At 35.2% G+C, this 27,612-nt stretch overlaps 2 long non-coding RNA genes across 3 annotated transcripts in view; one reads left to right on the top strand and one right to left on the bottom strand.

Moving 5' to 3' along the window:
- LOC115495544 (uncharacterized) overlaps positions 1 to 2,713 on the bottom strand; it is a 252,952-nt gene extending 250,239 nt beyond the window's left edge. For both annotated transcript variants that reach the window (XR_012056395.1, XR_005980699.2), the window contains exon 1: positions 1,212 to 2,713. This is a non-coding gene — a long non-coding RNA (uncharacterized lncRNA). The remainder of the gene's footprint in view (positions 1 to 1,211) is intronic.
- The window catches only part of LOC121470102 (uncharacterized), a 223,939-nt gene extending 196,467 nt beyond the window's left edge, over positions 1 to 27,472 (top strand). The window contains exon 6 of the long non-coding RNA XR_012056389.1: positions 23,273 to 27,472. This is a non-coding gene — a long non-coding RNA (uncharacterized lncRNA). The remainder of the gene's footprint in view (positions 1 to 23,272) is intronic.
- The last annotated feature ends 140 nt before the right edge of the window (positions 27,473 to 27,612 follow it).

Here is a 27,612-nt window from a genome sequence, read left to right as displayed (position 1 = left end):
TTACCATCAAATTCTTGCCAGTCCACTGACTGTTTGCCAGTTTCTGATTAAATGTTTTTCTCACGTTTCCTTCTACAAACTGACCCTTCAAAACAAAGAGGTATTATGACAATCTTCTAAAGAACTGCAATCAGGATTTTCCATTAAAAACAAAATATTCCTATTATTAATAATTTTATTCTATTTTAATACACATAGGGATAACAATGTCTTCTGAAGGACAATAATCATGAGTGATTTTTTTATTTTGATTGTGGGTTTATTCTTTTTATCAGTCATTGTGTTATAATGTTGCCAACAATTTTACAATCAAAAACCTGACAATTAATTCTAAAAAGAGATTTTCAAATACTTCAAAAACATAAACAATCTTCAAGATGCTTTTAAAGAGCTTATTACCAAGAAAAAGGAATCATTTTCAAGGGTTTTTTTCATGCATTTTACAGATATCAAGTTCAGAAAAAGAGTGAAAGCCATGTGGTAAATAACAAACTTTTCTGTTCCAAGTTTGAATTTTAAATATAAAGTTGTGGGACAAACAATAAATAAAATGGGTTTATATTGTAAAAAAGACTGTATACTTCTTAAAATAATATCATCTGTTCACAAGCAAGGATCAAGCATATTAAGACCCAGATTGTCAGATAAGCTGTTCTTATGAGCTATTCACCCTACTAAGTTTCCTACAGTATAACAAAATGAGCAGCTTTTCTTAGGATGAAATCAGCATGAATTCTGCCACATAATCCAGTAGAAGTATTGTTTCAATCCTTCTTAATATAAATTCAGAAGGTATGTAAATATATTTTAGATTTTAATTCTTCAACAATGTGCATTCATTATCAGAATTTCACTCAAATCAATTTTTTTGTTCCTGAATTTAAAGATATGACAAAACCTCCTGGGTGCCTTTTCCACTCCATTTCTGAGCATAGCTTCCATTAAGATTAATGGCTGTTTTGTATCTAATGGGAATATATATCTTAAGAAGCTGATGTAGAAGCAAAAATTTTAGTGGAAATTATGAACAATAGAGGTCATGATTACAATAATTGTAGAATGAGAGATTTAACAAGATTCTGTGAAGGAAATGTTCCTTCCTTTAAACAAAAAGGCCATATGTTGACACTAATTATATTGAGTAGACCTGCTGAAGTTGATATTCCAAAGATTTCATTGGGGACCATTTTCTAGACTAAGATTTCACTTACTCAGTATAGGCTTAGCTGTGTTATTCTCAGTTGCTCAGTGAAGCTGGGATTCATCAGCGTTGGATAGCTGAGTGGGCATGGAAATTTCCAAGAGCAAGGACCTAAAGCATCAGGTTTACATGAAAGATCATTACAAAAGCTGGCCAGAAGTTTTCATGGCTAGTGTGAGTTTTACGATGCGGATGACCTAAACAATACAATTATATAAACCAAAATAGGAAACAATTATATAAATCAGAAATCAATTTTGGCATTAAAATGTTCTTAAATTATAAGAATATCCATGCCTACATATATTCCAGAGTAGTATTCTCCTGGGTTTTGTCACTGACATGCAAACACTTTGAGGATTAATTGAAATATTTTGTCTTCAGAATGAAATCCCAATATGGGGCCATTGGGTCACATACAATACTGAGCATATGATCTGGTTCAGGCTCTATGCAGCTTAATTTTTAAAAGGCACAACTCTAGGACTAAAAAGTATATTTTAAATATTTTCATTTCTTGAAGTTAGAAGAACTTTTCCTGTTTTCAGCCTTACTTTTTAATCCTGAAGGCATTTCTTCAGTGTGTATACATTTATGCTAATCATATACTACAGCCATGGGTTCCTCTATCAATATGAAATGTTTTGTACTTGCTGTTTTTGTGCATCTTGTATTGTTATGTGCAATATACAAAATAATGTGTCTAACTATGCCATTTATGCTTTTGAAAGAAAAAGCAAATTACTTACTGAAGAGAATGGCATTTGCATGCATGTGTGTCAGCTTTCAAGCCATTTCCCTCTACAAAATATTGCTTTCTACACTTAGAAAATGCATCCATCCATCAGTTACAAACCATTTCAAAGCACTTTATGAATCTACAGAGCAAAATGTACTTATCTTACATTGGCAGTGTCCCAGCTGTTACAAAATTGCTATTGTCCTAATACTTACAAGGCAATTTTAGCATCAGTTAATAATTTTACAGGATAGATAACTTCTAAAGCATTATAAAATGACAGACATTAAACAATAGCAACTTAGCATTTTTTGAAACAGTTCATGACAGCTTAAAAACTAAAGTGATTTTAATGTATAGTCTATGCAGTTTTAGTTTCTCATTGACAATTCCTTTAGAAGATAAAAATGTGAAAAATCCTTTTAAATAGTGGGTGAAAGAATAAAACAAATTTATCTTTAAAAGATATTCAGTAAAAATCTCAATTAGGAATAATGTCTCAAATCTTCCTGTACAGATAGTAAGTGACAAGAATTAGAATTTATTTAGGCAGGAAAAAAAATATGGTATCATTTAATGGTAGGGTACCACAAAATAAAAAAAGGTATATCTATTCATTAAGTTTAATACAAAAAGGAAAATACAGTGAACAGCATTTTATATAAATCGGTATTCATTACTTCTTCTCAAAAACTGTTTTCTATCAACCTTAGTTTAAGAGCTTCAGTTAAAGGCAAGTTCTGCTTAAACTGTTACCTTTGATCTTTTCTAAGTAGCCAAATTTTCACTTTTTGGTTAGAAATTTATAATTTACCTAATGTATTGTACAATCTGCTATAGAAAAAGATTTAATGATGTGTAAAGTGTAAACTGTTCTAAACAAATTAAATTAATTTATATTTGAGGTATTACTTTGGTAATAACTCAAAGGAACCTTTTAAGCGCAACTAATGTACATCACAGTGGCCGTTTTTGTCAATGTACTTATTAAGTTAAACCAATAGTACCACTTGCTGTCATATAGCACAGGTAATTGACCACCTCATCAAGTCATAGTAAAAAGAATGCCTTAGTGCCTAATTACTACATTCTTCTGTACAATTGAACACATTAAAGCAACATTAATGTATTATGTTATATACATCATTACCCAATAGTAATAGAAGGTCTCTGTACAGGAGAAAGGAGTTCTGATGGCAGCACAACTATTTTTAAAATTCTGTCCACTTAACTTTCAAAACACACAGTATCTTGAAGACTAGTTCAAACATTTATCCAAAGTGAATATTTCAATTAATATTGCAGTTCTGCTATACTCAAACACCATGAAATTCAAGTCTGCAAAGTATAAAATAGAACTTAGGGCTCACCAAAGAAATGGTTGAAGTAGATATTCCAAACAAGAGGTAAAGAGTCTGACATGTCGCTACCCATTTATCCTCAGATGTTTTTACCTAATGAAACATTATTTAAAACTTCTTGAATAGGGGTAAAGCCTGCAGAAGTGTGTCCAAATGTGACGGGAGAAAGTGGAGTTGTCTTTTCAGAGAATCCAATCATGTGCAAACATGTGCTGCTTTACCCACATGAAAAAAGGTTTTATCTTTCAAAACCATGCTTACTTATATGAATGAACATAGCCTTGGTGGTTTACTCCCACAAATTGTCCTATAGGACAAAATATGCAACTGAGCACAGGCAGGAGTTCTGAATTTTACTGAAGTGGGCTGAAGACAAGGATCTTCAGAAGTGGTTGTGCCTATATGAGGGACAGTTTTTCAATAAGCATCTTTGTGAAAGATTACATGTCATCACCCAAATTCCTTAATAGTCACTCACTCTAAAAGAATCTCTTCCTTTGATGCAGCCAGCTCGTGTCATGGATTCTGGCAGCATAAGATTGCACTTATGGCTACATCTCATCTTTGTGATTGTCAGGAGACTAAGACCTCAGAAACTTCAGCTCTGGGAAAAAAATATATGTAACTACAATCTCCCACTTTCTTTTTCCGTTTCCTACAGAGGTTCTTGAGACCCAGCAGCTACCTTAAGGTTATATAAGGCTTCTAATCTTGACCACTTTTAATGGGTGTGTATTTACAGAGGCATTTCCTCATTTTGAAATGAAATAACATACAGATACAGCTGCCATAAAAATTTACTCTTTTTTAAATTACTATAGATTGACTCATCATCTAGTGATACCACATGGTGGTTTCAAAAACTGGTGACAATAACTAAAATTTACCCAAAGTAATTTTTTAAGAAGAATCACTTTCTGCCCAACCATTCTCTACCAATATGTAGCTACTAGTATTTGAGTTACTGCCAAACCCCATGATTTCTGGACTAATAGCCAGTTATCTAAGAACGGGGAACATAGGAACCACCAGCAAGTACCTATGAACTGCCTTCAGCATGAGATGTTCTGGCATTCCTCAGTCCCTACTTTAGAGTCACCAGAAAAAAAAAAAACCTGAAGGGCTCCAGAGGACTACTCTCCAGACCACTTAAAAAGGACAATAAATACTTTTGATTATAAGATACTTTCTAAAAGCCCATTTCTTTTTTCTATCACATCCTCACCTGGATAGAGTAGCCTCAGTGTCGCTTCAGAGAAGATTTAACTTTTTCAGACACTTCCTTCTGTGTAGAGATTTTTTAAGAGGCTTTTAGTCTGATTGTGCTGAAACCATTCTGGCTGTATAAACCAAATTTAAAAATTTTCCTAGCTGAATACATTTTCAAAACAGGTTAGGTAAGATGGTTTTTTCCTCTAGAAATGATAAAAACTAAAATGTTAGATGACTTTGTGTTCTTTTTTTTCTCCCCAATTTCAACTATTTCTATAACAGATTCTACATTAATAATTAGCATCTGACTCATGGCTTCAGGTAATATTCAAGATGCATTACTCACCAGTAGCCTGTAATTTCCACGTTTCCATCATAGAATATTTATTCTGTCCTGTATATATGCTATATCGCAACATTTTTTCTTGGCAGAACGCATCAATAGTTAATTGGTCCATACTTAGTATCTCACACAGAAACAGTGACATTTTGAAAAATGTAAATTGTAGAGAAAAGGTGTTGATAAAATATATTCTAGAAATAGCAAACAAATTGATGTGTGCTTCAGCCAACCATTTCAAGCTCCTGAAAATGACTCTTTTATAGAAGCCAAACCTTTGTAGAAAAGCCTTTTAATGTTCTTTCATAATAAAGAAGCATTACTCTCTCTTATACAATGCACAGGACACATTCCATTGCTACTGGTTTTTTTTTTTTATATTGCCAGCATTTCAAGCAAAATAAGTACTGACACTATCTTTTCTCTGCAAAAGTTAACTCTTTTAATTCTAGCATGAGAAACAGCTATTCATTAAGTCACTAAGCAGGCAGGTAAAGGCAAAATATGGAAATCAGAATTATGTGGATATCACAGGGGAAATGAAGTAACTTGGATGAAGCAGTGTTTTCAGTTCAAAATTAGCAATTGAAATCCATTTGTTAGCGCCTTTATCCCTATTGCAAAGATCAGAAATCTGATCACAAAGTAAAAATCTATTTGTACACTATGAAAAAAAAACCAGCATAATTAGTATGTATTCATATATTAATGCATACATGGATACACTTAAAATGACAAAATATTCTAATATCTAATTAGAAAGATATAAATGGTCAGCTTGTCTTTAGTGTTTGGTGACTTTTTTAAGGCTTTATATGTACATTTATCTGCAAGTTTATATATATAAACTAACATTTTTATTATATATATATTATTCATATAATAATGTCCAGTCAGCTATATATATTCTAAACAGGCATTAACCTTTTTAGAATAAGGCACAGAACTTGAGATTCAACACAGCTGGATAGAAGAAAAAAATGTTAGTCTCATCTATAATTTGAAAATGTTAGATTCTTTAAAATGCTTTCCCTTTTATTTTAGCAATTCAGGCATTATAAGAATAAGTTACATACCAAAAATTCAATTTTTGTCCTGACTGAAATTTTCTTTTAAAAGATACTACTTCTTTTTCTATATATAGGGATGGGCTGATTGCTTTTTAGTGAAGAACATTTACTGGGAATTCTTTTCACATTTCTTTGTTGTACTACTTGAATGCCATAAAAATTGAATAGATCCTAGAGCAGAGTTGGATTATATGAAGATAATATTAGCCAGTCCCACTATATTAATGACAGAAGTTAAGGCAATATACATTATTAACTGCTTTATTCTGATCACTGGCAGTTATGTTCTGATGCTACACTTCTTTATTTAGGTTTTAGTCAAGTTTTTTCTATCTTTATGTTTATATAAAGGAAACTTGTAGCAGACAGTCCTCAGCTTCAATATTATCTCAGTTTAACAGGAAAATCCTTAGTGTTCAATTAAAAAAAAAGTTTTTGTTCTATTGTAATATATTGGAGATGTTTCCTTGTATGTTGATTATGACTTCCTGATGTGTTTCTCATTTTTCCAGTGTTCTAAATGCTTTTTGGTGATGTTTTTTAGGAGTACATTACAGGACCTTCTGTTTCTTTGATGTCCTTTCAGCTTTTCCTTTAAGACAAATCTGTGTTTTCTATAGGTAAATTCTATATGCAAATATAGTTAGAAAATTTCATATCACATTCTTCTAAGACTAAATAGGTAAATATTCACAGAAAGATGAAGTGTCATCACAGTTCAAAATCTGCCAGACCTCTAGTCATGCTGACAGGACCAAAAGCAATGGTTTTCTGTTTAATTTTGTTTTAAAACAGGATGTCCAGGAAAAAAAAATAGAAAAACAAATAATTTGGGAATTTTTTTGCCTCCTGACAATCTGATTTTCAAAGACAAGAGTCAGCTATATGCAGTCTCAATGTGTACATTAATAGGAAGGAAAAAACAATCACAGAATTATTTAATGGTTTGGAATTGAAGGGCCATCAAAGATCATATAGTTCCAACCCACTGCCATTAGCAAGGACACTTGGAGAAGGGTGTAAATCACACCTACAGTGACTGAGAGCTTGGGGTAATTTTTTAAAATTTTCTTGACACCTCTTTTTAATTGGAATCTTTGATTTGAACTAATGAAAAAAGATTTCCTGTAACTGGCAAACTTGTATTTTCTGTTTTAAGGTGCAGTGAACTTCAAATAGTATGAATGGTGCATGCACCAAGTCAGATGGCCAAAAAGAGGCTAATGACTTGCACTATGGCTAGATGGTGGCTGAGACCTGGAAGTCCCATATATGAGACAGTGACCAAAGGCGCCACAGGTCACAGTTACTGCTTCCCACAGCCAAAGTTAATTATTTGGACACTGGAGTATTGACACCATGATATTTTTCCCATTCAGTCAACAAAAACAAGAAAAGTCCTTTTGCAAAACATTTCAAAGTCTGTGCAACTGAAGATGTAAAATATAAATAAATTTTATCACACAATATTATGTCAAGCCAAAATATTTATATGAAAAAAACATAAAACTTATGATGAACACAGTGATTCTTTGGAAGAGTAGCTTACAAAGGTTGGTTTGGGGTTTATACAATCAAGCAAAGACTATGGCCTTATCTTTCTTGCCAACTGGGTAGAAATCTAATGGGTTGCTTAAAAGAAGGTATTGGCTTTGTTGGATGTCTCTAACGCTATACAGAAAGTTGTTCTTTGAAGGTTTCCGAAGCTGGAAGAGCAAAAGACTAAGCCTTTTACAGATGCCCTATTATCAAAGATGCATTTTTGACTCTTCATCAGTACGAACTGGAAACAGAAACTAACAGTTGTAAAGTCACAGAGCCATTTTGGTTGGAAAAGGCTTTCAAGATGATTGAGCCCAACTTTTGACCAAACACCACAATAGCACTAAGTGCCACACCCAAACATTTATTGAACACTTCCACACACAGTGACTCCACCACTTCCCTGGATGGCCTGTTTCAATGCTTACCCACCCTTTCAGTGAAGAAATTCTTCCCAACATCAAACCTGAACCTCCCCTAAAGCTGCTTGAGGCCATTTCCTCTGTCTTATCACTAGCTGCCTGGGGGAAGAGGCCAACCTCCACCTCACTACAGCCTCTTATCAGGCAGTTGTAGGGACCAATAAGGTCTCTCCTGCACCTCCTTTTCTCCAGGTTAAGCAGCCCCAGCTCCCTCAGCCACTCCTCCTGTGGCTTACTCTCTAGATCACTCCCCAACTCCATTGCCCTTCTCTGTTCATGATCATGTCTCAATGTCTCTCATGTAGTAAGGGGCCCAGAACCAAACACAGGTCTCGAGGTGTGGCTTCACCAGCGCTGAGTACAGGGGGACAATCACTGCCCTGGCCCTGCTGGCCCCATTATGGCTGATAAAGGCCAGGATGCCAATCTCCTTCTTGAGCACGTGGGCATACTTATGAACCACACATGAATTCAGAATCTTAAATATCAGAACATTTAACAAGTCTATACATTCAGTAAATAAAACTTTGTTAGGTATTTTTCCTTGCTCACTTAACAATATACTGTTCTTTCACCTTGGAATTGTATATTGTATTGGAACTCTTCATATTTGCAAGAAGAATGCCTGATTGCAAATAGCCTGTCCATGACATTCACCTTCTCCTTCATGAAAAAAACACTTCACCTTTGTAACATTCACTCATGAGGCCTTGAGGACAACCTGCACAACTGGATAAGGAATTCCACTGCCTATAGGAAAGAATGAATTAGCTGGCCTAATTAGCTGGGTATTTGCTGGCCTCACAGAGGTACAGTAGCAGACAACATCCCTAAAATAAGATCACTGAGAGGATACCCTTAGTCAGGACCATCTGCAGTGATATAACTTCAAGAGTCAAACTGCCAAAGACAAAAGTCCCACTTGTGAACTCAAACTTTACCTGCATCCTATGGGTCTTCTTGTAGCCTGCTAAGGTTCATCCCAAAATGCAGTATGAGTAAAAATGCCGCAAAAAAATCCACATAGAAAAATATGAAATCTGAATTTCTCACCTCAGGACAAAAGCAAACAAACAAATCAAACAACCAACCAATCAATAACAACAAGAAAATACCACAGTAAAAACATTCTGCTTAGCTTTCAATAGAATTGAAAGAGATTCAAAACAATAAAGCAGTGTTCTACAAGTGGCCAAGCAGTCTTTGCAAAGTAATGAGCTCCACAGATTTCAGCTTGTAAAAGGTGCTGGGAAACATGTAGTCTTAGGCCCGTATTTTATGGTGAATGCCCTTTTCTTCTGAGAATAAATTAAAAAATAACAAACAAGCAAGTAAAAAACACAAACCATTCCTTGGGGCCAAAAAAGACTCAACTACCTGATAAAGAAACTTACAGATTTTTAAAACCATTTCCTGAAAATGTCATTTTTTTTCCAATTTTATGATTGTAAAGAATAGTGTTACTTTAAAATTTTCTTTTGTTTCCTTTCTTTTATTTTAATAGCAAACTAAAAAAAAAAAAAAAAACCAGAACAAAACAAAAAAGAAACAAACAGAGAAAGAGGGGGAAGAAACCTTTAAACTAATGGCATTTATTTCCTATATCCATGTAATTTTAACTGCTATGTTGACCAACTTAGCCTAACCAAAACCCGTTCATTTCACAGGAAACAGGGTGCACAGAAAGACACTTGGGTTCTCTACAGACATCATGGAAAACACTGACGGTCAATACTATGCAATACATAACAGATAATTATGAGCTGAGTGTTCAGATTATAATCAGTTTGACAAATGTCCACAAGTGTCTTTAGTCTATTTTATATTTTCACTAAGACAAGGCAATCATACAACCAGACAATTCCATCAGGGAAGCTTGTTAGCTGCTTAGTCTGTTAAACCCTGGTTGCCATAGCATCTAGAGTTGAAAAAGCTGCAGATTGGCATGAAAAAGCATGTCGACAATTGCCCTGTCACAGCATGCAAGCCAGGTCTGCTCAAAGGCAGCACACTACAAGTTTTCTTTCCCAGTTTGCACTACCCCATGCTGTTTAATAATATCCATTTACTGGTATTGGGATTGATCTAGTGCAGTGTAAAATCCGCATCTACTGAGATTTTGCTTTTTCACGTGGGGGAGATTCTTTAACAAATAACTGAAGAACAATTAATTTATAAAGGAAGCATTGTAAAAATTGTAGGAGGCATATCTGATTTAACAGAGAAACAATCTAAACTCTTAATGATCAGATCTTTAGCAAGCTAATAAGCTTGACAAAGTTTAAAAAAAAAGTGCATTGTTCAGAGTTTTTCAAGGAATTTTGTTGCTGATAGGGAGTTACATCAAACATCATAATATACTACTTTGCATTTGGTTTTTTTGCTACCAAAAAAACTCTTAACATTTATTATGGCTATACTTTGTTTTAATTATATGCTTTCCATAATTAAATTAATTATATATGCCAAAATTAACAAGAATTCCATTCATAAATAGCATATCATAGTTCAATAGAATTCGTGTAAGCATCTGAATAGCAGTAGAGTATTTTCTTCAGAATAAACTTATTGTGAAATTTTAATATAAATAGCAAAGATTAGTAGTAACTTCAAAGAACCTGCCCCTTGAAAAAGGATGTTTTGGTAACATGTTCATATTTACTCTTGAATATGTATCACTACTTAATAAAAAAGTTCATTTGTCATCTTCATCAAAGTGTTGGAGTTACAAAATTTTTTTCAAAATAGCACATAACTAGTGGGCTTTACACTAGTGTTTCCTCTCAAAAGTTTACACTTGGTTTATTCACTTTCCCTTCCATTATCGCCTTCTAATCTGTTCTGTCACTTCATTTTACTTTTCCTTCAATGCCACAACTGAAGAAAATCTTGAAAACTACATACCCAAGAGCACAATTAAAATGGCAAACCCAAGAGGATTCTGGCATGGATCTTTTCCCACATTTTCCAGTAGCTTTTTTTTTTCACTTTTTAGTCTATCAATATCATGCAGACATGTTTTACTACAACTCTCACTATCAGTTATTTTATCCTATTCATTACAGCTCTAGATAAAGAATTAGAGAAAAACACAGGAGAAGTTAAATCTTTCAGTAAAATTATCACTCTATTATACAGTTCGCTATAAGTAAATCTTTTCAAAGGTTAGTTTCTAATTCCTGTTTGTGATCTCAATGACAGAAAACATCACTAAAACTTTTTAAGACATTTTAGTTGAGATTTTACTTTAAACTGCTATGTGAATTGTGGAAGCGACAAATTTTCAGTTAATAATGTATTTTATCTTAATTTTCTTTTGCATTATATATTTAATATCTCTTATATTTGCATTTTCTTTTAATTTTCTTCATCCTTGTACTGAGTTTGCAACTTGAAATGAAAATATGAAATGTGGCTGGATTTTTGCACAGGTTGAGTTCAGAAAAGATTATTTTTTCTTTGAAATCTATTTGTGTTTTATAACTCTTTTTATAACTTTTATTTATAACTCTTACATTTTTTTTCTATTGAGAATATTTTGGTCTATATTTTACTGGGAATTTTTAAACATCTTAAAATACTGCTGAACCTATAGCTCCCCAGATGACACCACAGGTTACAAGATGCTATCATTCAGAAAAATTAGTTGTAGATTATTTGGTTTTTGACTAATTAAATGTTATTTATTAAAGCAATTATGCATTTACCTGCTTCAAACCAAAACAAAAATCTTTTTTGGTGCAGAACCTCTTAGAAAAACAGCAGATTTTTTAAGACTGGATAAAGGATAAAATTATCAGCTAAATAAAGACAGTCCATCATATAAATAAATCAGCAGCAGAATGTAGCTTAGCACACAGATAAAGTTTCTGGCACTTCATGTTCTCCTTATGATGACTCTCCTAATTAAAATAAAGAATTTCAGGATTATTTTTCAAGTATAAAACCATGGTTCTTCTGGAAATTGTCAAAAGAAAGGCGGTATGCATCTGTGAGGAGCAGCATTATTGCATTAGAGTTCAGAAGTAAGGCCCAAGTGTTTTCTTCTGCTGATTTTTCGTGAGCCTGTAAACAGGCACAGCTCTGGATAAACAGAGCAGAGCAGGAGGAAGCTGAATGCAGCTGTGGTGACTCGGTGGAGCTCTGGGGACTGCTGAGGGATGTGGTCGGAGCAGTTGGCAGCGCATGGACACCGCTGCCCTCCCGGCCCTGCCAGACCCTGCCCACACTGTGCCACCACGGTAGCGCACCAGCACCGCCGGGGCAAGGCAACTGAAAGGCTCCAGGCTGGCAGGGAAATCAAGGAGTAGGTCAGCAACGTTCCTTCACCAGAGTGAACATTTTCTGCGGATCCTTAAGCTGTGTGAGAGGGAGAAATAATCTCCTTTCTCCCTGAATATCCTTTCTTAGGAGGGAATGAGGCCATCTCTGTGGGCCATCTCCTTACACCAGCCTTTGAAACCCCCTGAAATAGGCATATGCTGATACGCAAAAGATCAGGCCAGAGTTGTTTTGTTCTGTTTGCAACCAATTCTTCTCTGACATCCCTGTTCTATCAATAATGATAATTTTAGCCTAGCGCTTCGAGTTCATTATACATAATCTATTGTATATGGCTACTGGTTAGTAAACCTACACCACACAGAGTCACATTGTGCTGTGGAGGCACTGCAGTGGGTAGTAGAGAGGAAACCTGTCCCGTTAGAAGTGTCTACAAATTTGAAGTCTCTGGACCCACTCAGGACTCTTCCTTTATTCTGGTACTGGTGTTTGGTTATTATTCCCAAGTCTGTTCTTCTTCCCGGTCAATTTCTTGAATACTTCTTCCATGCTTTTAAATGTAAACAAGAATTGACTATGCAAAAAACCCCATTTGCCTATTTTTAGTCTAAATTTTCTCTATTAAAATGAGCAGTGACAGATTCTCACTTTGTTAAACAATATACAATTTACACTAAATATTTTCATTCTTGTTAGGATACTTGTTTAGAAACAGGCTTATACCTTTTTGTCTTCTAATTAAAGCAAAAGGAAGATTAAAATAGAAATTCTCACACTTGAACTTCACTGACAGAAAAGAGTGGTTTAAAATAACAGTAAACACAGAGCTTTTACAGTAGATTTGAATGATACTGCAAGTCAGAGTTCTTTAAAACTCCCACTGCAAATTTTCTCATAAAATAGATTTTCTTTTTCTTAAATCTAAACCTTTTTCTACAGTTACTGTGAAGACAAATAGCAAAATAAAATTTGAATAACAGGGTTGTTCCTACAGAGCAAAAAAAAAGGATTGCTCTGTAGTAGCTTATATTTTTTCTGTTACATTTTGCCTTATTGTAAAATTTTCTTCAACTGGCTGAAAGGACATTAACCGCTAGATAGGCATCACACTGATGTCTCCATGCTGTAGCTTACAACCGTGAATTTGCTACGATCTGTTTAATCATCAGTGTATTGATTTTCCTCAGCTTTCTTTCATTTTACCTCCATAGCAGGCTTCTGTAATTTCCTTTGGACAAAGTGTAACCAAACTGTGCTAAGTGATGTTGATTTGCAGGCAAAAGTAAAGGGGTAAATATAAATTAACAAGCTATAAACATTTTACAAGTGGCAAGTCAATAAAAACAGTGTCTGCAGTTCTTTAAAAAAATGATTTGAAGCAGATTGTTAACAAAGGTGTCCAAAGAAACTGACATGAGTCTGAGAATAATTTTTGCGCTTTGTGATTAAGAATTGATCAGTCTAAAAGCCTCTGATGCAACTGAATCACCCATAAGCTGCTGGACTGAAAAGGCTCAGCAGGGGCTGGTATTTGTTTGTTAAACTCCCATGATTCCAAGTAGATAATTGGTCTGTGAAGTTCATGACAGAATCTGAATTTGCTTTCTTGCTTCCCAGCTGGCTGAGCACTGGTTTATAGACTTCTGTGTACAAATTTAGCCAGCAGCAAACCTCACATCTTTAATGTAAAAGGTGTTTTGTTGTGTTTTTCAGGTGCTGAGTAGAAGGCCCACACTCCAGAAGCTCATTAAAAGGGCCAAGTTACAGTACAGGTTTATTTCTGTCACAGCGTTTCAAAAAACAGTGACAAGGATTAATATGTTTCTTTGGTACTGGAAAAAGCTTGATATGATCCCTTGTGAATTTGATCATCTGTTTTGTTGCCTGTATACGATTCAATCTCCTATTATATCCTGAAGTTACAGCTGTAAACCAGGGCTGATAAGAATTCAGAAAACACTGCCAGTGCCTGCAGAGAACTAATTGTTTTATTAAGCAGCATCTTGTTTATTTGCAATTTATTTCATACGTCATTCAGAGATCAAACTCTTCTTTAAAATAATAAAGCATGATAAATCTGCTGTATATTATCTGTGACAGGCACTATATTGTATAAATATGTACAAGTAATGGAGTTTAAAAATCTCTCAAACTGTTACATCTATTCTGTTGTTGCTTATGAATAGCTATTTTTGAACATTTATGGAATTCCTTCCAAGGCTTTTCATAATTCTGACAGTAAGCTCAGATCTACAGATTGTCTAAAAATTCATCTCCATCTGAAGATAGAGCCTGACAGTGTAACGGTGTGCTCTGGCCCGATCTGGGGAAAGCATCCCTAGGCAAGTGCTCGAGGGATTCACAACGGGGCCCTCCTCCAGGAGCAGCAGCAGCCCCATGTCCGGGAAGGGCTCTGTGAGCAGGGCACTCTCCTGAACCCTGGGCAGCAGGCGGGGACGCAAGGTCCCTTCTGACAGAGACTGAGTCACGGCAGAGCTCCTCAGGAGCCCCGAGCCAACACAACTGAGAGCAATGGTGGCTTCAGCACTGCCTCTGCTACCTTTGTGATCAGATCCAGACGTCGCAAAGAATTACAGGATGCTATCTTAAATCACAAGATAGAACAGATGGGCCATGCTGCATATTTATGAACTACCAGTATAATGGGATCATTTCTGGGAGTAAGAGGGAGAAAACTGAAGGTCCACTTCATTTACTGAGGATTTAAGTAGGGAACAAATAATGCTGTCCTTTCAAGAAAGTTTGCTTCATGTTCAACCCTAAAGCTTTCTGTCTTCCTTACTCACATGTAGTAAAAATCCTCCATATGGTTTGTTCTACTGGTTTAATGGGAATATTCTCAAGAAAAAACACTTAATCATTGATACTGTGGGTGGAGTTTTGATTATTTATCTTATTGCTGTGATTCATTATCATGTGTGTGAAAATATGTTTCAATATGCCATAATTCAAAGCCCACACCCTTAGAAGGGTTTAAAGACTGAATACAATCAAACAAATAGATAGAAAATATATGTATTTTACTGTATATGTCAGAAATTAGACAATAAACCCACATTTTCTTAGAAGTGGTTCTTATTCCTAATTTCTAAAGTGCCACACCAGCATTTTAACCCGCCATTGATTGTATATGATTGTCTGTACACAGCTAAACAGACCCTTGTTTGCAGCTGGCAATTTATTGCCCTTCTACATTACAACAAAGAAACACAAAATGGTAGCCAAAGAGAAAACTGCCAGTCAAAACACTCTTGCTCTCTTATTCACACTGTTGCTTTCTACCTCCACACTCCATTTTTCTCTAACAACAAATTTAACTTATGAATGAGAAAGGTTAAAGAAAAAATATTTAGTTGCCAAAAACATGGCAAAAGTATTATAAAAAGATCTGTTACTGTTAAACACTGTATGTCCTTAGAAAAATGCTAGGAACCACAAGAGTTACACTTTTATCTAAGAGGTAGCATATGTGCCATATAATACATATGTTGCAATCACAGCAACTTATTTTGCATGAACAGCAGCAAACTCTGAAAAAAAATTGTCCAGTGCTTAAATGAAAGCTGTCATCATGTCTTCATTTTAAATATGTATTCAGAGGAAAAACATTTTTGTATATTTTTTCTGAAGGTTGGGTTTGGGGTTTTTTGGACTATTACTTATTAGCATAAAAAGAGAAGGACCTTTATATTTTCCTATTATAGGTTGTTTTGAAGAGTGCCATAATGTTAACATTTTAATGCATATATAAAAGCTGGGTTAAAATAATTATTCTTGTTCACATGCTCTTATTTCTTGCTTCCAATCATCACTTAAAATGAGGGTTTCTGCTAACATCATAAGCAACATTAAAGGTGTATTCCCTTTAAATATTTTTTATCCAGTGATTTGCAATTTGTACAATTCCTTCATTTACAGAAAGGAAATCTAAAAATGTCCTGGAAGATTCTGAAGTTGTGTATCTTTATCCTGAGTATTAAGTATTCAGCACTCCAGCACTCCCTATTCTGCATGATTGTTAGCTGTCCATTTGTACCATAATGAAGCAGTTTCAACCCTGTCCTCATTTCATTTGACCACTGTCTTCATTGTGGCTTTATTTTACTGGCACTGTACATTCAAATAGCAAAGCCAACATCTCTGTCCAAAACTTCTGTCCCCTTTGATATTGGACCAATAATTGTCCCAGGTCACTCCTCAAAAACAAGGATTGTCTTACATAAAACAGAAAACTAGAATAGTAGACATGGCAACAAACTGTCCAGAGGGCACTGCAGTGGAAAGCCATCCAAAGACCCTGAAATCTAGATCACTGTTTCCACACATAAAAACATGAGTTAATCTCAAAATCTTAACACACGTCAAAACCAGACAGATTTCTCTCCATATTCCCTCTATTAGAACACTGTATCCGGAGCCTTTATGCTGCCAGCAATGATGGCAGATAGCCCAGCTACCAGCCTTTGCAGGTTACATTTGCTTCAGACCTCAGACAAGAATGATTGATATCAGCTTTTCAGAGAGGTCTTCCTCTCCAAAAAGCATAATGGCAGTGATCATAGAGTTTTAAGATTTGATTTATTAGAAAGCATTTTGATTCAAGTTTGTCTACTATAAAAATTGAGCACAAATAGAACTAGCAAAGATGAAGTATATCTCTAAGCATTAATTTTATGCAATATTCTTATAAATAACACTAAATTATCCTGAGCAACAGGACAAGAATTTTTTCCTAACCAGACATGTTGGTACACTTTTAAATATATCACTATTCACTCTTAGTCTTATCACTCTAAGTCCAATGATCTAGATCCTCAAAAGGCATGGGAGGTACCAATGTCTTAATAACTAACTGATCTCTCATAATAAGTTTTGCATTTTAATTCAAAAGCTAATTTTCCTACCAAGCACTCTTATGTAGAAAAGAAAATTAAATCCACTCCTGCCCAGTCTTCAGAAAAAAGAAAAAAAAAAAAAAAGGCTGTGCACTAAGCACAGACACCTTGCTATATTTGAAGGAAATATATAAGAAAATAGGTATTTTATACATTTTTTCTTAGGATTGCATGTTAATTATGCTCTATTTATTCCCAGTCTTTCCTGGAACTAAAGTCTTGAATATTTACTTATTTTATTCTGAGTTACTGCAAAGCTTCTGAATTCCTCCACAATATTTCCAAAACTCAAAGTTATCATTCTGACAAATGATAACAAATTCACAAAAAAGCAGCATGAACATCCTCTCCAAAGATCCCCGTCTCTTTGTTCTCAAACTGGGGAGAGAAGAAATAATATTTCCAAAGAAGAAAATCCATTAGAAAAATGTGAATCCACAACACATAGGGAACTATAGCACAATTTCAAGGAAAAACAAAGGTATGATACTTCACAAAGAAATACCTTTCCATTTCCTGGAAAATAAAACAAAAACAAGCATAGAAACAAACAAAAAAAAGAGAAAACTTTTTTCAAAGAAACTTTCCAAATCCTTTCCCTCACAAAAAATAATCAATAACAATAACCACCAAAAAGCCCCAACTAATTGACCCTCTTATTAGAGATTTTGAAGCTAAACACACATTGACTTCTGAGAAAGCTACCAGACACTGTAACTTTATAAAATTTTTCTCCTGGCTGTTTACCCATGCTGCCTTCACAGTCAGCACAGTCTCAATGACACATAGAAGCACAGAACCAGGATAGTGACGGGGGAAAGTATTCTGTGACACAAGGCCTCACTCCTTGATTCTTTAAAGCTCTTGAAAGCACAAGCATTCCCGAAGTGTTGGCAAAGTGCTAGCAAAGTGTTGGGAGAGCTCACCAGAGGGGCAAGCAGATGAAGAGTCCTCCACTGACAGGCTACACAGCTGCTCTTTAGCCACATCGTTGTGTGCGAAATACGATCTCCAGAGCTTTCACAGAGCCTAGCTGCTAAACCTACCTATTCAAACCGGGCAGTGGAGTGAGACTGAGGTTTTATTCAGTGCTTAAATATGAAAATGACTGCAATATGCATCATGGACAAGGACTTGGAGAACAGTAACTCCAATAGATCTGAGTATTTGCACACATACGCGTTCTATTCAAAGCATCTGTATGCTATAGAGTGTTATCAGAAGACTAATATATCCCAATCAGACGGGATTTATTTATAGAGAACGCTCTTTTCGCAGTGTTAGATGCCTCATTAACTTGATTCAGCTTGCACACAGCAAAAATATTCCCTCCCTCTTCAAATTTTTGATATGGAATTATAATTTCTTGTTTCATTTGTTAAAATCCTTTCGCTATGAGGACATTTCAGAAATGCTTTATTGCACATGACTTTTTAAAGTGCCGAAGTATTCATTTTGACCAAAAGGCTCTCCTTTTGATGATTTCCTCTTAAGAGAGATACAGAGAGGATTGTCCTATTTCTTCTTTTCATTTGCCTCTTCCAGAAACCATTAATAGCCAACATTTGATCCTCCTACACAAAAGTTCATGATAGCAAAGTTGGAAGAGTGGGTTATACATCGTGCTATGAACTGATTATGACTTTGGTATGTCACTGCTACTGTCACTATAAAGCTGAGAGAAATTGTACTGTAAGAATTTCATCTAAATGTAAGTACAGTCTTATTCGGGAAGATCTAAGGAACCTATGAATTTGGAAAAATTGGAGATTTTAAACCCAGCATTTCAAGTTAGTGTGGAGATTTACAGGACGTATGATCAGAACATGTCCAGGAGAAGCTGGCAGGAGAGTATAACTATTTTTTGGTAGTTTAACATTTTTCTTTTGGTTCCATAAAGAAGAAAGCTCCAAGACCCTGACTTCCCTGGTTTCAGTCCACAGCCTGCTCTCATTTCTGAGTATAATTAAAGACAAAGCAAAAGAAACACATGAAGAAAAATGTATGAACATACAAATGTATTGAAATCAGTGAATTTGAGTCATAAGCTTACCCAGCAGACAGGGTCTCTGTCATTATTAGAATACAACAGGAGTTAGGAGCTGGATATTATTATAACAGGATAATATAACAGGAGTTAGGATGCTATTTTAAAGAAATTAATAAGCAGCACATTTTTTAGTAGCTGTAGTTCATTTGCAGTTTGATTTTAAACAACTGGTATCAATTTTCTTCAGTGGATTACTTATCAAACTCTTCTATCTCAAAAACATTCAGATCAATTCAACCTCCTTTTTAAATATCTCTTACAAGAAAAACAATGTTTATACATGTTCTAATCATTCCAACAGCAAGCCCCACCCTCTATTCCACACCATTTCTTATTTTCAATATCTGAATATAGAGAATTCTCTTTTAAGACTGGATTATCGGATTTCTTTTTGAGCACCATATGGGAAGGTGAGATGAAAATAATTCTTTCCATCAACAGTACATTTGTTGCAATGCTGCTTAAAGGGAGATTCCATTCTCAAAGAATCTGTGCAAAATAACCTCCATTTTTCAAAACATGCTAAACATGAAGTCAGTTTTAGAGTCAGGAGAAGTCTGAAGACCAGTTGTGTAAAAAAAACACAGAATTGCTGAATGCTGTGATTTTGTTGCAAACAGTCAAGATAATTTGATGGTTTATTAGAAACAAGAAAGAAAGTTATGAATTTAATTAAATATTTTTTTTAATTCACTTCTATGTACTATGAAAATAGTTGGGTGAAAGGTCTTGAAAATTAGGCCTGAATCAATGTGAGCAAAAAGAACCATAAATATACCTACCTCTAATTCTATGTCTGTCCCTGCCTCTATTATTACCTTTCTTTCTAGTTACATCTCCATTCTTTCTCAGTCTGTTCAAGTATGTCTCTGTTTTTATGGCAATCTCATGATTTATGCACCCACTACATAGCTTTTGAATACTTCAAATATTTGCATAATAGGTCTGAATCCAAAGGACTTTGAAACACAAAAAATTATCGCAGAGTAATGAGTTATCAGATGTGCCCTGCTCTGTGGCAAAGATTGTCTGAGAAATCCCACAGCATACATGACAAAGATCATGAGCTACCTTGAATTAACTTCGCAGTAAGCATCAAGGCTCAAACATTTAACCTGGAGCAGATGATGCATGATAAATCAATAATTATGCTAATTGTATTGCAAAATTACTTCCGCTCAAGCATTTAAAGTTAAAGAAAGTTACGTGAGCACTACAAGTACGGTTTAGAATAAGTGCCAGAAAGGAAAATTACTTGCTCTATGCCCTCCATCAATTTGCTTGGTGCCACATAATCCAGGGGTGACTGGGATTTCTCAGCCTTTACCTACCCTGGTCTGACACAGAATGGTCAGGCCAAAGACCAGCTTCTTTCTTCACAATATGAAAATGTTTAGCTGAGCACGTGTGTTTTATTTCTGTCTCTAAGAATGCTTTTTTCATATTTGGCAATACATCCATACTACATTTCTGCCTGTATTTTCTTCCTTGGTGCATTAATGCTGATGAGTCTGTGCAATTTCCTCCGTGATGAACAAACCTGCCATTAAAAACACTGTTTAACCTAAAACACATAACAAGCATAAAAACAGCAGCAGTTCATAAATGAGCCTGAGTTTCCATGGAGGTACTATAGATCTTACTTGTGTCTTAATTAGCTTCTCTACTCTTTAAAGTGCTTTCTGGCTAATCTGATGGTCTACTCTACTGAGAGTAGAGACTGGCTTTATAAGCATGAATTCCTCTTTCTTCCTGTATATCATGACTGCACTGATCAGGATGATGAGAAAACAGAACCTGCAGTCTGCTGATACAGCTCTCAGGCAAATGAAATCTGATGGAAGGTGGTAATAATAATAGTAATAGCAATAATATAGAGACATATTAGAATAAATTCCTTTATTTCTCCAAACTGTCAGATTCAGAGACACTAATGGGGTTTTTTGTCTCTAATAGCTCCCTAACTAAAGTAACCTTAATTTAAATCTTAGCAGTTCGTTATAGAAGATGGCTGCAATCAGCTGCTTAAATTAACAAAAGAGATTACATAAATTAATCACTAAGTCTTTCTACTATGGTAAAGTGGTATTAAAATCTGTATTATTGCCACATAAATGCCAGCTACAAAGGACAAGGGTGAGCTTCAGAAGCCCAAGTGAAATTTTCCTTTTATCCTCCATTTTCATCACCTCCTCAACAAATTATTCCAATACCTCTGAGTCATATTTTCCAATATCTTCTTGTACCTTCTTGTACCTTCTTGTATATACCTTTCTTCACGGCTCGCTAGAATTCTATTCAGCATGGCCCAACCTTCCCAAAGCACCTCCTGCAAGATTGTTAGTTTGCCCAAGGATACTTGAGATTCTTCTGGTCTCTAATCAGCTCTGATATAAGGGAAGGGTCCACAAGGTTTCTAATAAAATAATGCTATACACATGCTCTTTAAATACTGGTCAACCTCCTCCAAAGAACCCAAATTATCCTCAGTTTACAAAGAATATTTTCTGATTTCCCTCTTGATTTTGATTAATTTTGTTTTTCCCCTGTCTCAGCTTCAGAATCTAACGTTTTATCTTGCCATGTATAGTCGGATTTTGCTGTAGTTTTATTAGCAATCCAAAATGCCTTATGTCCTTATATATACTTCCCTTGTGACTTCTCTTCAGAATAGATTCAAATAATTTTCATTAAAATGTATGTCTCCTTGTCTTCTCTGGAGCAATGACATATCATTCTCTGTTGCACCAAAGTAACTATTGGAGGTCAGCTATCTCTGTTTTAATCACCATTAGAATTGAAAGTAATATCAAAAGTAGAGTCCTTGTTAGGTGTGCTAGGCTATGGTGAAATTATTCCTCCTTCCTCTACTGCAGCATAAAGCTGTAAATAAGTGCCAAGAGCATGGACAACATGCACCAGAGGCACTTAAGAAACAATGTGGGAGTTCAGATAGACAGACAGATAAATGGACCTCAAAGAATCTTGTGTTGATATGGTGGTATTCATGAGCTGAAGAGCAGCCCCCACACAGCCTGAAGTGAGTCAGGCTGATTATAAAATGCAAGAGATGCAGCCTCCCACATCTGACTCTAAATTCCCATTTGCTCTGTTAACAAAATTTCTTCATTTGATCAAATTCATTTAAAGACTGTTAAACATTTTTGTGGTCAGTGTGAGACAGAGCAAAGTATGCTCAAGCCTTCAGACAATACTGCTTACTGGATTAGGTTGGAAAAGATTTTCTGAGCCATCAGAGTGCAAATTAATTTTAAAACAAGGACATGAATCAACGTGTCTAAGCAGCAGAAGCAGACAAGTGGGCCAGAAAAACTCTATAAGAAAAACTGCAAAGCATCATTTGTGTAGAAAACCTAGGAAGAAGAATGTTTCAAGGACACTTGGATGTAGAAAGGTAAAGAATTGCTCAGATCTGGAGGAAACAAAACAGAACCCATGGAGCGCTCTGATTCATGACCTAAGCGGAAATATTATTTACATGAATGGCTTCCCTATATGTTTTGTCATGTTGCCATTAACATTTTTCAGTAGCCATTCTCCAAACTGGGAAAAATTAGTATATTTCAAGATATATTAAATGCAGGCTGAACAGCAAGTTTAGATCAGTCTGTACTTCAAGGAACGGTGTTAGAGAGCAGAAGAACTTCACTCCCTTTGCATACATGAGAGTAAAAGGACATCACAGATATAATGCCAGAAGATGTGAAGAACTAGTGAAGTAAAAACAAAATAATCTTTTGATTACTTTCCACCTCTCTGGTCCAGTTTAATGACTTCTGAGTAGTATGTGTTTAGACTTGTGGTTAAGGCATCACAGTCAGATTCTATTGCCATGTGCACTCTTCCTTCATAGTGACTCTCAATGCTTCACATGTAGTCAGTCTTACCTGCATGCATGCAGGGACAGCAATTTACAGAAAATTTATTATTAAGGGCTGTATAGTATTAAAGGCAACAATGGCTGAAAAAGTAACTGGCGAAAATGAGATGTACTTAGAGAGATATAATTCTGTAGCTCTTAGTCAAATCTTATTTCAGATTCTGTTTTTTTCTCATTTCCACTTAAATATGGCTTTGGATTGAATCCCTCTAAATCTGTATTTCATTATTACCACAGCATATCTGGACTTCTTTGAATGGCTGTAATTGACATCCTTGCTGGCAGTCTCAACAAGGAGGCCAAAGACTGAATGTGTATGGAGACAGAATTGTCACCTTCTTTGAAACTGTCGTTAAACACGGTGGAGACTTGCTGGAGAAGGAGGGTCGGTGACCACTGGTGATACCAAAATGCTACCTGAAAGCAGAATGGACCTCTCTCTACCAGCAGACTACCAGCCAGCAGCCAAGCTCCATTCCACGGGCCCTTGCCCACAGCACTTTGCAGGACCAGAGCGTAGACGAACTGTGGACTTCGCCCTTAGTGGCCTGTGAATCTTGTCATTTTTAAAAATTGTAAAACGCAAGCATACAATTAAAATATAAATGTCCAAATACCTGCTACTTTCAGCTTCTGCTTCAGCATAAATTGGATGAAGTCCCATTCATATTAAAATGTAAATGCAAAACATAAATTTAAAATGTTAAAAAAAAAGGATGGCTTGGAAAAAGATAACGCTTTCCCTCTGTGTAGAAGATAATGATACAATATTCAAGTTTTCCACTCTAAAGGTAATATTTTTTGTCTAAGTCAACATACTTTACCATTTTTAAACTTTTCTCATCATATTTTTGACAGCAGGTTTTCCAATTTTGACAGCTTTTAAAAAGTAATTTTAACAGACGAGTGATTTCTCCTCTCCGCAAAGTCAGATTATGTGAAATGTCAATGTAAAAACTATATACTGTGACACATAATCATTTTTTCATTGAATTTACTTATTAATTTTACTTGCTATTGCTAATAAAATGTAAGTGCTTAGCTAATTGTATTGCTTATTTAAATTTTTTGAAGGAATGTATTTGAAAATCGCACTTTTTTCCCGACTAAAAAATTTCTGAGGCATCTATAATTTGTCACCCTTCCAAATTATTTAAAGAAGAAGAATTACTATCACAATTGATATTCCCAGCTGAGTGGCCAAAGAATGAATCAGCAGGGAGAGGTTAAACCAGTCTTTCATGTGTAAGGGTGGGCTACTTGATTTAAAGTTTGGAGCATATCTACAGAATTTTACAGGGAATTTCTTTTAAAAATGCTGCATGTAGTCCATAGAAATATGAAGCTTGTCGATATCTATGCTATCAGTTGTGTGCCTTCAGTAAGACTGAACTCAGCAAAAGGGGAAAATCAAAAAGGGAATGTACAGTTCAAAGTCTGCACTTTATATCAAACTCAGTTCAAGTGAGGCATAAATGAGTTGGACCAATTCCTACCTCTGATTACAGTTCTACATCAGAGTTTTTTTATCTTTAGGCAATTAGTTTTATTTGTAATTTTCGACACCAGAAATCCAAAGGTATTGTCTATTTCTACTCTGTAAGTCTAAAAAAGGTCAAAAAAAATCACATTCTCAAGATCAGTACCTAGGTACTATAGGTAGAGTGTTTCTTCAAAGCCTTTGGGGGGTAAGACAAATCATGGGTTCACTGCACTTTCACACACCTGTACCAAAAACTGGAAGGCAATCCCAGCATAAATCACTTTCTTCATTTGTCTCACTTCATCCAGGAAAATACTTCAGTGACTAGGAGAAAGTACATAGATGAGAACAAATTTAAAAGAAATAAAGATTTTTCTCTCTTTATTAACCTTAAACCATCAACTGATCTTATGAAGTGAGGATTATGTCTCACAGGAAGAAAAAGGCTCAGTGTCACTCCCTGTATTTAAAGTATTTCTATATCAGCTCAAATTAAGTGTCATTACAATCTATTTCATATTCAATTTTGATCCATCTACTTCATATGTCACTGGGCCAAAAGTATGCTTGTGTTTGAAACTGCTGACAAACTTACCATGATGTAGGCTGCTCCTTCACAGCATTAATATAAAACAGTTCTAAATTGAGCAATGTTCAATTATCCTGAAAGTACAGATGACTTAGTTCTTCGTTAACTTCATTGTTTTCCAGTAAAAGTGAAATGTGCTGTATGCAAATTAAATAATACCAAGTGTCAGCACTTAAAAGAAATGCTCATTTAGCTTCAGAAGAGGTTTTTGTTGCAAATTTTGTTCATTTATTTTATAAGAAATTGTGTTTGTCTTAATTTGTTCCAAGCACAATATGATTGTGAGACACAGTGCCTGCTGGCAAAGTTGGAATTGCTGTCAGCAGGAAATGGCAAACTAATAATAAATGATGGTAAAATATTTATGTTATACTTTACTGGGAAAATGAATGCCGTTTTCTATTTCATTCCTGCTTGAGACAGTACACAATAACATAGTTGTTTTCAAAATAAGTAGATAGGATTCTAAACTCGGTGGTGGCTTATCTTGTAACCATCAGCTGAAAAAAAAATTATAAAAATAGACCCTTTTAGTAGCTCCAATTTAAGAAATTTTAACTGGGAGTACATAGTGCAGTAATTAGTAGCATCTCACATTCAATGTCATTGGACACTAGTCCGATAGATCAAACACTTGTGTATGTGGCCTACTTACTTAGTTGCTCACTCATAATTTTCAATAACACTGCTGTTCTCATGCAGGGAGGGGTGGTCCAGAGCCACTAGATTACTCTGCAGGATGGTGATGTTCAAGTACAACACCGTGTTTATGTACTCCCCAAAGTGTATCAAAGCTCAGATCCACAGAAATAAAAGAAAAGTCAAACAAAACAAGCATTAGACTGCGTAAAATAAGGTATGGACAAGGCAAACAGGTGAGGCATTGTTTAGGTGGCTAAGGTAGATCAATATCTGTGCTTGCAAGCCAGGAATTCTGCCTGCTTTCCTCTGGCACTCTGCAGATCATCTTACGGCCTGCAGACAGACTGTCGCCTAAACCCAATTGACAGACAACCTATTTCACCCTTGCAAAAATCATACCCATCTTCATTCTTGCAGCCCATGAGGGATAAATAAAAGCTCCCATGCCCATGGAACACTGAAGACTAGGCATAAGCATCATTTCAGCTAGCTTCTTACAATTCTATCACAGCAATTGCTTGATGGAAGCAGCTAAGCTTTCTTTTTCCTCAGTTACCAACAGCAAGTCCACACATTTTGCCTAGGCTGGCTTATGAAAGCACACTGCAGTAGTCTTTCAGGATTTGAAAAAGATTCATATGACAGGTGGATACGGTTGCCTACTCTTCAAATATTCTGTTTATTATCAGAGGTGTTTTCTGATTTCACATGTAGACATCAAGAAGCTCTGCCTGCTCATAATGATAACAGAGATCACTTAAGATGTTTTTCCCTTCAAAAACATGTTTTCATTTAAAAAAAAATTAACATATGGTCAATTTAAAGAACTACTGCAGCCCTTCAATAAAATTCTGAGGACCATGAAATGCTTCATTTCCAGAACCAGAGATTCCAATGGGAAAACCTGCCTGCACGGGTGGATAAGCTGCAACTTATGCCAGCTTCAGTACTGGAGAGACAACTCTTGCAGCTTGTATCTTTTAGGTCTTAGACACACAGTATCATAATTTGAGATTGGGAAAGCAAGTGAAGATAAGCAGACCTTTTTAAACTCTTACAAAATACTTAATTCTGGCTTTGGTACATGTTGGTACAGACACTCTTCAGGTGCATTCTGTTCACTTTTTAAATTTAAAATCTCACACTTTTTCTCTCATCTCTGAACTAATTAGCTATTAAAATATAGCTACCATTTCAAAATAATGTCTATTTCCTTATTTGAAGGAGGGAAAATGTTCAGCTTTAATCTCCAGAGTGGAAAAGGTCACCTTTGTAGACTGATGACTATCATATCCCCAAGTAATGAGAACAAGTGTGCTTTTCCTCAATGCAACAACCGTAGTTACTCTTATATTGCAACTATTTTCCTGCCTTACCTTTCTTTATGGTAGAGGAAATGTAATTTACTTGTCAGATTGAAATGTTTGATATAAATCTTTAGCCTTTCTTTCAAACAAGTATTTCTGTAACATTATATTACAAACAACTGGCATGTTTAATTAAACAACTGCTTTATTTTCAGCAGCAGAAGAAGGCATGATTATATTAATTGAATAGTAGGACCTATGACCAAATTTAAAGAAAACATTTTCAGCTCAACAAGGAGGTATGATTATCTTAATTTCAAAGCAAGACATGTGACTAGAACTGAAACAAAATGTTTTTCTCTGTCTTTACAGTTATTAAAAATAGTTTCATTGAAAAACAAAGTGAATAAATGCAATTTTAAAAGTATTTTTCCATAAAAACTCTTCTTTCAAATCAAGAGCTGGCAAAAAAATTTAAATCAGTTAAAGTCCTAGAACAACTGATTTCTGTGATGAAGTGTGTTTTAAATGAACCAGGTTTAACATATTCGCTAGT

The sequence above is a fragment of the Taeniopygia guttata genome, chromosome 5 (assembly GCF_048771995.1).
Source record: "Taeniopygia guttata chromosome 5, bTaeGut7.mat, whole genome shotgun sequence".
NCBI classification, from domain to species: Eukaryota; Metazoa; Chordata; class Aves; order Passeriformes; family Estrildidae; genus Taeniopygia; species Taeniopygia guttata.
The sequence above is the reverse complement of the archived record's forward strand: the minus strand, read 5'-3'. Positions and strand labels throughout refer to the sequence as shown.